This window comes from Tasmannia lanceolata, unplaced genomic scaffold (assembly GCF_043159265.1).
Source record: "Tasmannia lanceolata isolate RefF3 unplaced genomic scaffold, GAP_Taslan_0.1 ptg000012l, whole genome shotgun sequence".
Lineage (NCBI taxonomy): Eukaryota > Viridiplantae > Streptophyta > Magnoliopsida > Canellales > Winteraceae > Tasmannia > Tasmannia lanceolata.
Genome location: NW_027518689.1, coordinates 46,467,350 through 46,476,998, shown reverse-complemented (window position 1 = coordinate 46,476,998; position 9,649 = coordinate 46,467,350).

Below are 9,649 nucleotides of genomic sequence, written 5' to 3'. Positions count from 1 at the left end.
ACACTAACAGAGTCAGTTACAGGTGGAATTATAGGGAGAAAATGTTGATTTTTTTTCACATCCCATGCGGTGGTAGTGGTATTCTGATTCCGCCCTAATTTGAATGAAATGTTTATAAATGGGGATTTGCTACAGACCATCACTCAAGGCATTTTGCAGGGCAACTGTTGCATAAAATAAAATCTGCTGAAAAGTGAGTCTAGGTGGCCGCTCTCTCATGCAACAGCTGACCTGTGAAAAGCCTGATGCGATGGTCCCTAGCAAATCCCGGCCCTGTTTGTATTGCAAGAAGAAAATTTCTATTGGAAAACTTTTACTGGGGAAATCCACAGTTTAGAGGGAAATGATATGATTATGTGTAATTTAGAGGGACGTTATCTTAAATTGAAGGTGCCATTAGGTAGAAATTCAATAGGGTTGGTTCAAATTATCTTTTTTCTCGTGTACGAAGGGAGGAACTTACAAATAAGTTTCCTTTCCAAACTTTTCAAAAAAATTCAGTGTCTCTAAAGTGAAGTGGCTAAAAATCATGAAACGAAAAACTAGTGTCTCCGGTGATGAGAAGTGCCAAAAAAAAATTAGGAAAGAAGAACTCTACTCAAAATCTGACATGAGTTTTTTTTTTTTTTTTTCTGATTTTTAGCCACTTCTCATGCTCATCTCAGTCGTGCCCTCTCAAAATTCTCTTCTTCTCCTACTGCCCTATAGGGCTCTCACCAAGACTCTGATTTATCGTGAAGAGAAAAAAAAAAATCCTCGCAGCCAGACATGGCTTTAATGTTTTCAAAATAAATTTTCTTTTTCTGATTCTGTTTAATGGGGAGTCAAAATAGGATTCCGATTCCAATTCCTTTCTCCGATGGTTTTATCGAGTCAAAATAGGATTCCAACTCCCTTCTTTTTTTTCTTTTACCTCTCCCCTCTCTGTATCTTGAGTCGACCAACGAGTATTCTCAAAATGATCAGGAGCCGATCGATGAGAAATAATCTGGAGGAACCCAGATTTCAAATCACCTCAACTCCTTTCTAACTCGTCCAATACGTAAGTTGTATCAAAATCCCTTTATTACACCAATGTTTCATCATTTTCTTCGCAGTAGGCTACTAAAAATCAGCATCACACAACATTCAACTACCTATCTCTATTTTCTTCAAAACCCATTTCTCAAATCCATTTCCACCTCATCAAACCCTAACGACCAAACCTCATTTACAGTCTCTTACCTTGTTAATTCATGTGGCCTATCAGATGAAGCAGCCCTTTTAGCTGCCAAGAAACTCAGCATTGAAACCGCTGAAAAACCAGACTCTGTCCTCTGTTTATTAAATAACTATGATTTTGAGAAAACCCACATCTCAAAACTCATTACCAAGTACCCGTTATTACTCTTAATCAAACCAGACAAAACTCTAAAGCCCAAGCTTGTTATCTTATCATGTGTACACTCTGACCATCTATTTTTCTTTTACTTTATTCCTTAGTGTACCTGTAAGGCCTTGTATATCCTCTCAAAATCCTATTTGGTGGTCAAGAATTTTCTTGTTTGTGTTAAGAAGCTCCATCCACTTTGTTGAACTCGGTTTTGAATACTAAAGCTTACGAAAGTTGCACTTTGAAAGATTTGAGTGCAGATTTCTATAGTTATCCTACACAGAAGGTACACAATTAAATTAAAAAAGACCTTGCATAAAAATCCAAGAAGGTTACATCACCAGATTTCTTAAGTAGGTTTTGAATTTGAAATAATTTATCAACAAAAAAGACCTTGTAAGAAAATTGAACCGATATTGTATATCTTTTCTTAATTGGTATGGATTGTTTCACTATCAAGTTAAAATTCCAATAGTTGATTGAGTTTCAAAAGACTTGGATGAAAGCTTAGCATATGCAGAAATTGAATTGAACTTCGATCTCTTACAGACCAACAGAGGTTCCTATAAATTGTAACCGTGTGGCGAATTTGACATGCGAAACCAGGAAGTATTTTGAAAAGGAAAGTTAAATGGGTCTTTTGAACATGAAAGAGAATCCTGACAATGTACTTCACATACAGCGGGATATTTCCCATAGGGTCCGTTCACTTGTTTTCTTGGGAAAGGAAAGGAAAAGAAAGGAAAAGAATCTGACGTGGCAGAAAGGAAAGGAAAGGAAAAGAAACTGTGCTGGAAAAGGAATCCTGCGGATGTTCACTTGCGCAGGAAAACCTAAGAAATCCAGAGAAAAGGTTTACTACGCCTGTTCACTTGCCAATTAAACTGTACTGGGAAAGCTAAACAGAAAAGTCACATTGAATCATATTTCATAGTCTGACATAGTTACAGGCCTATAAAATGGAAAGCATAGTAACAAACACCACAATAAAACCTAACTAGAAGAGGAACTGGTCACAACAGAACTTGTTAAGGCTTGGGAATCCCCATGAATGTTGGGCTCTTCTTTCCCATCTTTGCTGGGCCCACTAATGCCATGTAAAAACGCTTTAAGGTCAGCTTCTGCCTCCTCCCTACTCCTATACGAACGAAAGCACGCTCCACTAAACCCGTTAACTTGAACATGACAGTGTTGCCAACTGTCATATATGCCTACCTGCCTTCCCTTAAAAACCACATAGAACTTGTTTTTCGCCATTAACCTGCAGAAATGCAATTAAAATAACCACATAACTGAAAAAGGCCCAACAACAACAGTACGGAAAGCAACACTACTGGATCCATATAGCCTACATAAACAGAATAAGAGGCATTAAGTTTACATGGCTAAGAGCCATCAACAGAATAAGAGCCATCAACAAAATAAGAGCCAGTACGGAAAGCAACACTGGATCCATAAAGTCTAAATAAACAGAAACACCACTGGACTACAGATGTCACTGTCCAGTTATATAATCAGTAACCTAGTCGCGCAATCCTCGTGAACGGGCCCACTGCGCAGTTGCATAATCGTCCCCAAAGACGACAAGGGATTCGTCAAACAAATCATGTCGTTCTGTTAACATTCTCAAATCTTCAGGGTGAGACTGTATGGAAAATATAGAATAAGAGATGTAGGAATCGTAATTTTATAGGAGAACAAAACATAAACATACTACATGCACATACGTACCGTAATATGTGTTGTGCCCAGTTCATTGCATATGGAAATCATCTTACTCGTTGAATCCCAAACAAACCTACCGTGTTCCAACAATGCCTTGAGTTGTTTGTAGTTCTTTTTTAATGTTCTCAACCTCTTCTTGATTTGGGATATGTCAAGGTGCAAATTATGGGCATTATTGACATGGATGACGGCATTGTAAATGCCATGTCATTGAATCCATCCATCCCTCTATTTTTTTCTATAATTTGAATCATCATGCGAGCTAGCAAAGTCCTGTCCATGACTAGATTCCACATATTGTTCTAATGCTACAAGAATATAGAAAATAAAGTATTAAAAAGTAACAACATAAACATAAGAGACAAGTCCAACAAAATAAAGAAGTCCAACAAAATCCAACTAAATAAAGCCCAACAACATGGGATAAACAAGTCCGATAACATAGGATAAGCACCCAACCACATAGGATAAGCGCCCAACACCAACAAAGTCGGACAAACAAGTCCAATAACGTAAACAACATCAAAATGAAGCCCAATAAAGAAGTCCAACAACATAAACAACATCAACAAAACAAGTCCTCCAAGATAAAGATGCATAAAAGTATCAAAGTCATACTATGATCGTATACTACGATCGTATGACTCCCAAAAACAACCCCAACCCATATCAATCTACGCCAAACACGCACAATATCTCTCATCAGATGCAGTCGCTGATCCTCGGAAAGGGAAAGGAAGACTTCAGCATCCGTGTGACTTTTGTGCAGGTAGGTATAGGCCCTAATCAGCTCCATCATGGTGAAACCAGGGATGCTCATCACAACGTCTTTCAGGTCAGTAAGGCTATGGACCCCCCCACCAGTCAATATGATGGTCTCAGCAACCATCCTAACACTATCTGACAAGTAAGCCATATCTAATGAAAGTTGTGCACCACTTGTTCGCCTCTTCCTCTTTTCGCTACTACGTGAAGCTGGGGTTTTAAGTGGTGATGAGTCACTAAAGCCCATGTTGGTGTCTCTGACTGGACATGAATGATGTGATCTGGAAGTACGAGGAGCTGGGAGAGGAGTAAAAGCAGGGGTCGAACCGTCGACCATATTATCGAGCCCTACTGCCTGGCTCGATGAGAAAGGCCCCTCAACATCCTGTGTATCATGAGAAGGGCCTTGTCTGTCCCTAGCGAACTCCTCAGTCCCATAATCTTCCCCAAAGACTTCTTTCATCTCCTCATGTAGCTCGTAACGGTTATTGAAGAAACGAAGATGTGTTGGATTCCTCTAAAAAAAAGAAACATATCATTGTAAGGTAAAACTAAACAAATTGTAAAACAAAATAAATGAAGGAATTATGAGTTATAATTACCGCCAAATAATCATTCTTCACTTGCTCTTCAACAACTATTTTTTCCAGTTGTGAATCCCAGCCAAAACCGCTCAGATTGATGATAGTGTTAAGAGTCTTATAATTGGCTTTCATCGTCTTCATACGGTTCCTGACGTGCTTTTTTGTGATCGACTTTTTAAGAATGGTGCTAAGCTCCTGCGCCGCACCACTGTACGCACCCTCTTTGAAACCGTTAGGGGCCTTCTGGCCCTCGGCAATCTGATGCAATAGGGCTACTATGAGATGCATATCCTCCTCCTCTCCCCAAAAGTTATTTCGCTTCCTCTTCTCTACTGAAGTTCCTTCCATTATATCTGCAACATTGTGAAACATAGTAGAAAAATATCCAAATAATAAGTCGTAACAACATATCATCAAACATAGTATCATGAAACAGGGTAGCGAAAGTAAAGTTAAAAATTCAAATACAACCAAACAACATATCATCAAACACAGTTGTAGACCTCTAATCAAAACAGTCATAAAATTATTACAACCCAAAAAATATGTCATCCTAATGACGATGATGTCGTCGTGCTTGGAAATCATTCAACATATGATTCATAATTCTTGTTCGAACTATAGACTACCCTCTCTCACATCTTCGGCCCTAGAAATAAAAGCTTCCTCTTCTTCTTCATCATCCTCCTCCACTAAAGTTAGCCCCAACTCATTGTCAACAATCGGATTGTATGTATCGGTATGGCATCTCCCTCCTTATGTGATTATGGACATAGCAACAAGCTAACACTATGTCGATCTGTCGTTCAAATGGGTACATGGGTGGCGTATTTATTATGTTGAAGCGCTTCTTCAGGACACCGAAAGTTCGTTTGATTACATTCAGTGATGATGAATGCCTTTGATTATACAACTCCTCTGGAGATCGAGGTCTGTGCCCTCTAATGTCATTCAGGTGGTAACCAATGCCTCGGAAAGGAGTTATAAAATGTCTCAGACATGGGTACCCACCATCAACAGGGTAAAACTTTCTTACAGACACACGAAAGGATATATATAAGTTTCATAACCGAGACCAACAACAACAGTACGGTAAACAACATCAAAGTCAGTACTACCTGGTAAACAAGGACTCCCATTCGGCTTTGATAAAGCAGATGCTAAGACCTTAGAGTCTGATGCCGACCCTTCCCACCTAGCTAACACGTAAGTAAACTTCAGGTTGAAGTCACATACAGCTAGCACATTTTGAGAGGGCCATCCCTTACGACAGATAAATCTGGGTTTTAGATCCTGGGGTACTGTTGCCTGAATGTGTGTCCCGTCAATTGCTCCAACGCAATCCTACAAATAAATTCGTCAGTGCTAACATATGAGTCACTTGCGATGCAACGTACATGCCCACTACATAGGTAATAAACGGTACCTTAAAGTACGACATAAAATTTGGATTTTCAGCAATGTGACGTGGTGTGTCCCTTGATAGAGGTAATATGAGCAAGTCTTGAAGATTGAGCACAGCACGTAGGACCTTGTTAAAATACTTCGAAACAGTCGCCCCTGACCGTTTAATGGATGCCCTAATAGTACAATTCCTTTGGTTGTGGGCAATTACTTGTAAGAATATTGCCACTTATTCCTCAACACAACAGTGTATTGTGTCTTCAAGCAGGGCCGTGTTTCTAAATATTGCCGCGAAGCTGCGGAAGCACCTAACATCCATTCGCAGAAGTGCAATACAATGATTCTCTGCATGTGTAATACTTCTAACAAATGTCCTAGGAGTTTCGTACCCACTTTTATTAGGGCCTCTTGTCATATTTTCTTCAACGTAAAGTCTAACCCTAGCCGTCACTGTAGCTACCGCAGCCATTGCTAGAGCTGCAGCTCGAATAATCATCGTCCTCCTATTTGCTGGTTCTCGAGGCGTGATGGTAGCCCAAACAAATATGTGAGTAGATATTTGTATGTGATTATACAAAAGGGGCTAAGACTATGAGCTGTAAGTAGATATTTGTATGTGATTATACAAATTTTGTTATGGTCTTAATCAAGCACCTAATTTGTGACATTAAAATTTGACTAAGTAGTAAGGAGTTGTGGGTTTATGACCAGTTACTCGGATAAATGCCTTTACTATCTTTTCGTGTCGAATAAGGTCATGATTATTTGCTTGTATGTAAATGTTGATTCTTGTTTCCAATCTCACTCTGTGATGAGTAATGTGAAACTAAACTTGGGTAAAGAATTCGACATGAAAAGACCTGGGTGTTGTTAACACCATTCTTGGTATGAAAGTTTTGAAAGGCAAGGAATCACCCTTAGCCCAGCCCATTATATGAAAAACTACTTTTCATTTGGGGATGCAGTGAGTGCAAACCGATTGAGACACCATTTGATTACACCAAGAAGCTGATCTCTAAGAAAGAGACAGTATCTGAATCAGTTAGATTATTCTAAACTGATTGGTAGTCTCATGTATGTTATGTGTTGCACTAGGCCAGACATAGCCTTTACAGCTGGCATGCTGAGCTTTAGACTAGCAATCCTAGCCATGAGCATTGGATGCCCTTATGAGGCTGATGAGATACCTTTCGAGTACTCAAGAGTATGCTCAAAACTATAGTGGTCATCCACTTATTGTGGAAGAATATTCTGATGCATCATGGGGATCAGAATCAGGGGACAGCAAATCTACTGCTATTGTGTGGAAGTCAAATTGGAACTTTATGCTCTAGCTTCAGCTGCAGATGAAAGCAGAAGAGATAAAGATTCTGATTATGGTTATGGACATTCTACTGACCCGGTTAAGGATTAGTTCCTTAAGTGTGTTCTGTGATAATCAAGCTTGTGAAGAACTCACTCTTTAATGGTAAGAGGAGATATCTTGGGCTTGAAAATGCCATGCTGACTTATCTCGAGAACACGGGATTATCACTTTGATTGATATGAAATCGAAGGATAATAGGCCGAAGCTCTCACAAAAGGGATTGAACATAGATCGATTATTCAAAACTGTAAGGGAAATGAGATTAAAAGTCTGTAAAGACAGAGGGAGATGAAGTTACAGTCTGTGTAAGACAAGACTTAACTTATAGATTAAAGTCTATGTGAACAGAACTTAACTTGGTTAAAGTTTCTGTAGACATGACTTAACTTATAGGTTAAAATCTATATGGTCATCAGGACTTAACTAACATTATCCATGTTATGAACTTAATCTACATTATCCATGTTAAGTTTGAATTTTCGAATCTCCCTTGTGGCCCAAAGATAGGCACTTGATATGTTTTCTTTAAATGTTTAAAGTTGTTGTATATCATTCCACACTTGATAATATACCCTCTTGTGAGATAGGTTGTACATTCCACATTTGATGATACAACTTAACTCAAACTTGATTTTCCTGTTTTAGAAGGTTGAACATTCCACACTTGATGATTCAACTTGACTCAAATATAGATAAGATGACTTAATATTCTATGGAAACATGAAATGGTACTTTGCAAAGGAAACTATTTTGGTCTTATTCTTTGTTGAAACTTGACAATGATGAAATGAAACATGAAATGGTACTTTGCAAAGGAAACTATTTTGGTCTTGTTCTTTGTTGAAACTTGACAATGATGAAATGGTTCTTTGACAATGCAAAAGAAGCCATGTTGGTCTTGTTCTTTATTGAAACTTGACAATGATGCTTATGGTGAGAGTGATAATGATACTTTTTCAGCCTTTTTTGGATTTGTACTAAGTTCTTATGGTAGAACTAGATACTTTCGTGAGTTATGGGATTGTACTAAGTTCTTCTTAAGGTAGAACTAGATACTTTCACGTGTGTAATTCATGTTTTACACAAATGATTGGATTCGTTCTCATGAAATCCATATTTTGTAATTCACAGGGATTAGCGAAAAAGGATGAGCTTATCTTAATCTTGACTTTGATGAGGATGACTTACTTGATGAGTAAATCTTCTAAAGTCATGAAGACTATGCTTTCATTTCAGTATGTATAGAGTTCACTTGTTTGTGGAACTTTATTATGGATCTCGATGAGAATCATACCCCATGAATGAATTCATCTAAGATCAGTAGGGGTTCTATGTGAAACTACCTTTTGGTTGAGTTTAGATTATTGTATATCTAAAACTCTTGGTTTGTCATAAAATGAGTCGTGTTTTCAGTTGGATTACAGATCTTTTATGATATAGACCATATGGTGATGTGGATGCTTCAATATTTTGTTTTAAACATCACACTATCTATCTATTGGATTGTGCTATATGTAAAACATATGAGGAGATTGTTGGATATGTTCTAAATATAAGCCCAATAGATAATGGACCTCGGTGTAGTTGGCCCATTTGGGTCGGAGCCCATTAACTTTCACCAACTCAAACCCTTTAATATTTACAACCGTAAATAGGGGCTAGGGGCAGCTGTCTTGGTATTCTACTTTGATACCTTGGGAGTAATGCTTCAAGCACAACCGACTCTAACATAATCTTTAATGAACAGGGCCTAAGTTGTAATCAATATTAGAAACCAACTTAACCATCCACGCAGCAATTGTGCGGGCGATCAGAATCTTGGCCATAGCCTCGAAAATCCTCCTGAATTTCATTTAAAGCCAGTTTTTTGGGCCTCTGATTGCAATCCAAGTGAGGTTTATGTTGTTTGTCCTTGCACTTACAGTGCTGAAAGAGCCAAATGACTCCTCTCTTTAAACCTTTGTTTTGGTAATGGCTTTTTTTTTTCTTTTGAAATCTTATTTTGATAATCAAACACCCTTTAGTAGAAAAGTTTTCTTGCTCTGACAATGATACCTACCTTTACTCTACTTTTTTTTTACAATTTAATACATATTTTCCCAGTCCACTGCACTTCTACTCCCTAGGCTCACTTCACCACTTAGCCTCATTTGGTTGCTTTCTCTTGGGAAAGTACCAAGAAAAGTACTAGAATTGACCACATTTTCTGTCTTCTTCTTGGTTTTTATCAAACACCCTTTTTTTCAACTCCATTTCAATTTTACTCCGCTACATTCAACTTCAACTTCATGTGTACTCCACTCAATATCACTTAACTCCACTTAAGAAAATCAAGCGGCCACTGTCTTAAGAAAACAGAAAAACAAGTTGTTTAATTGTGGCTAACATCAACTGTCTCTTTTTGTTTTTCAATCTCAGCATTTCACAAAAAAT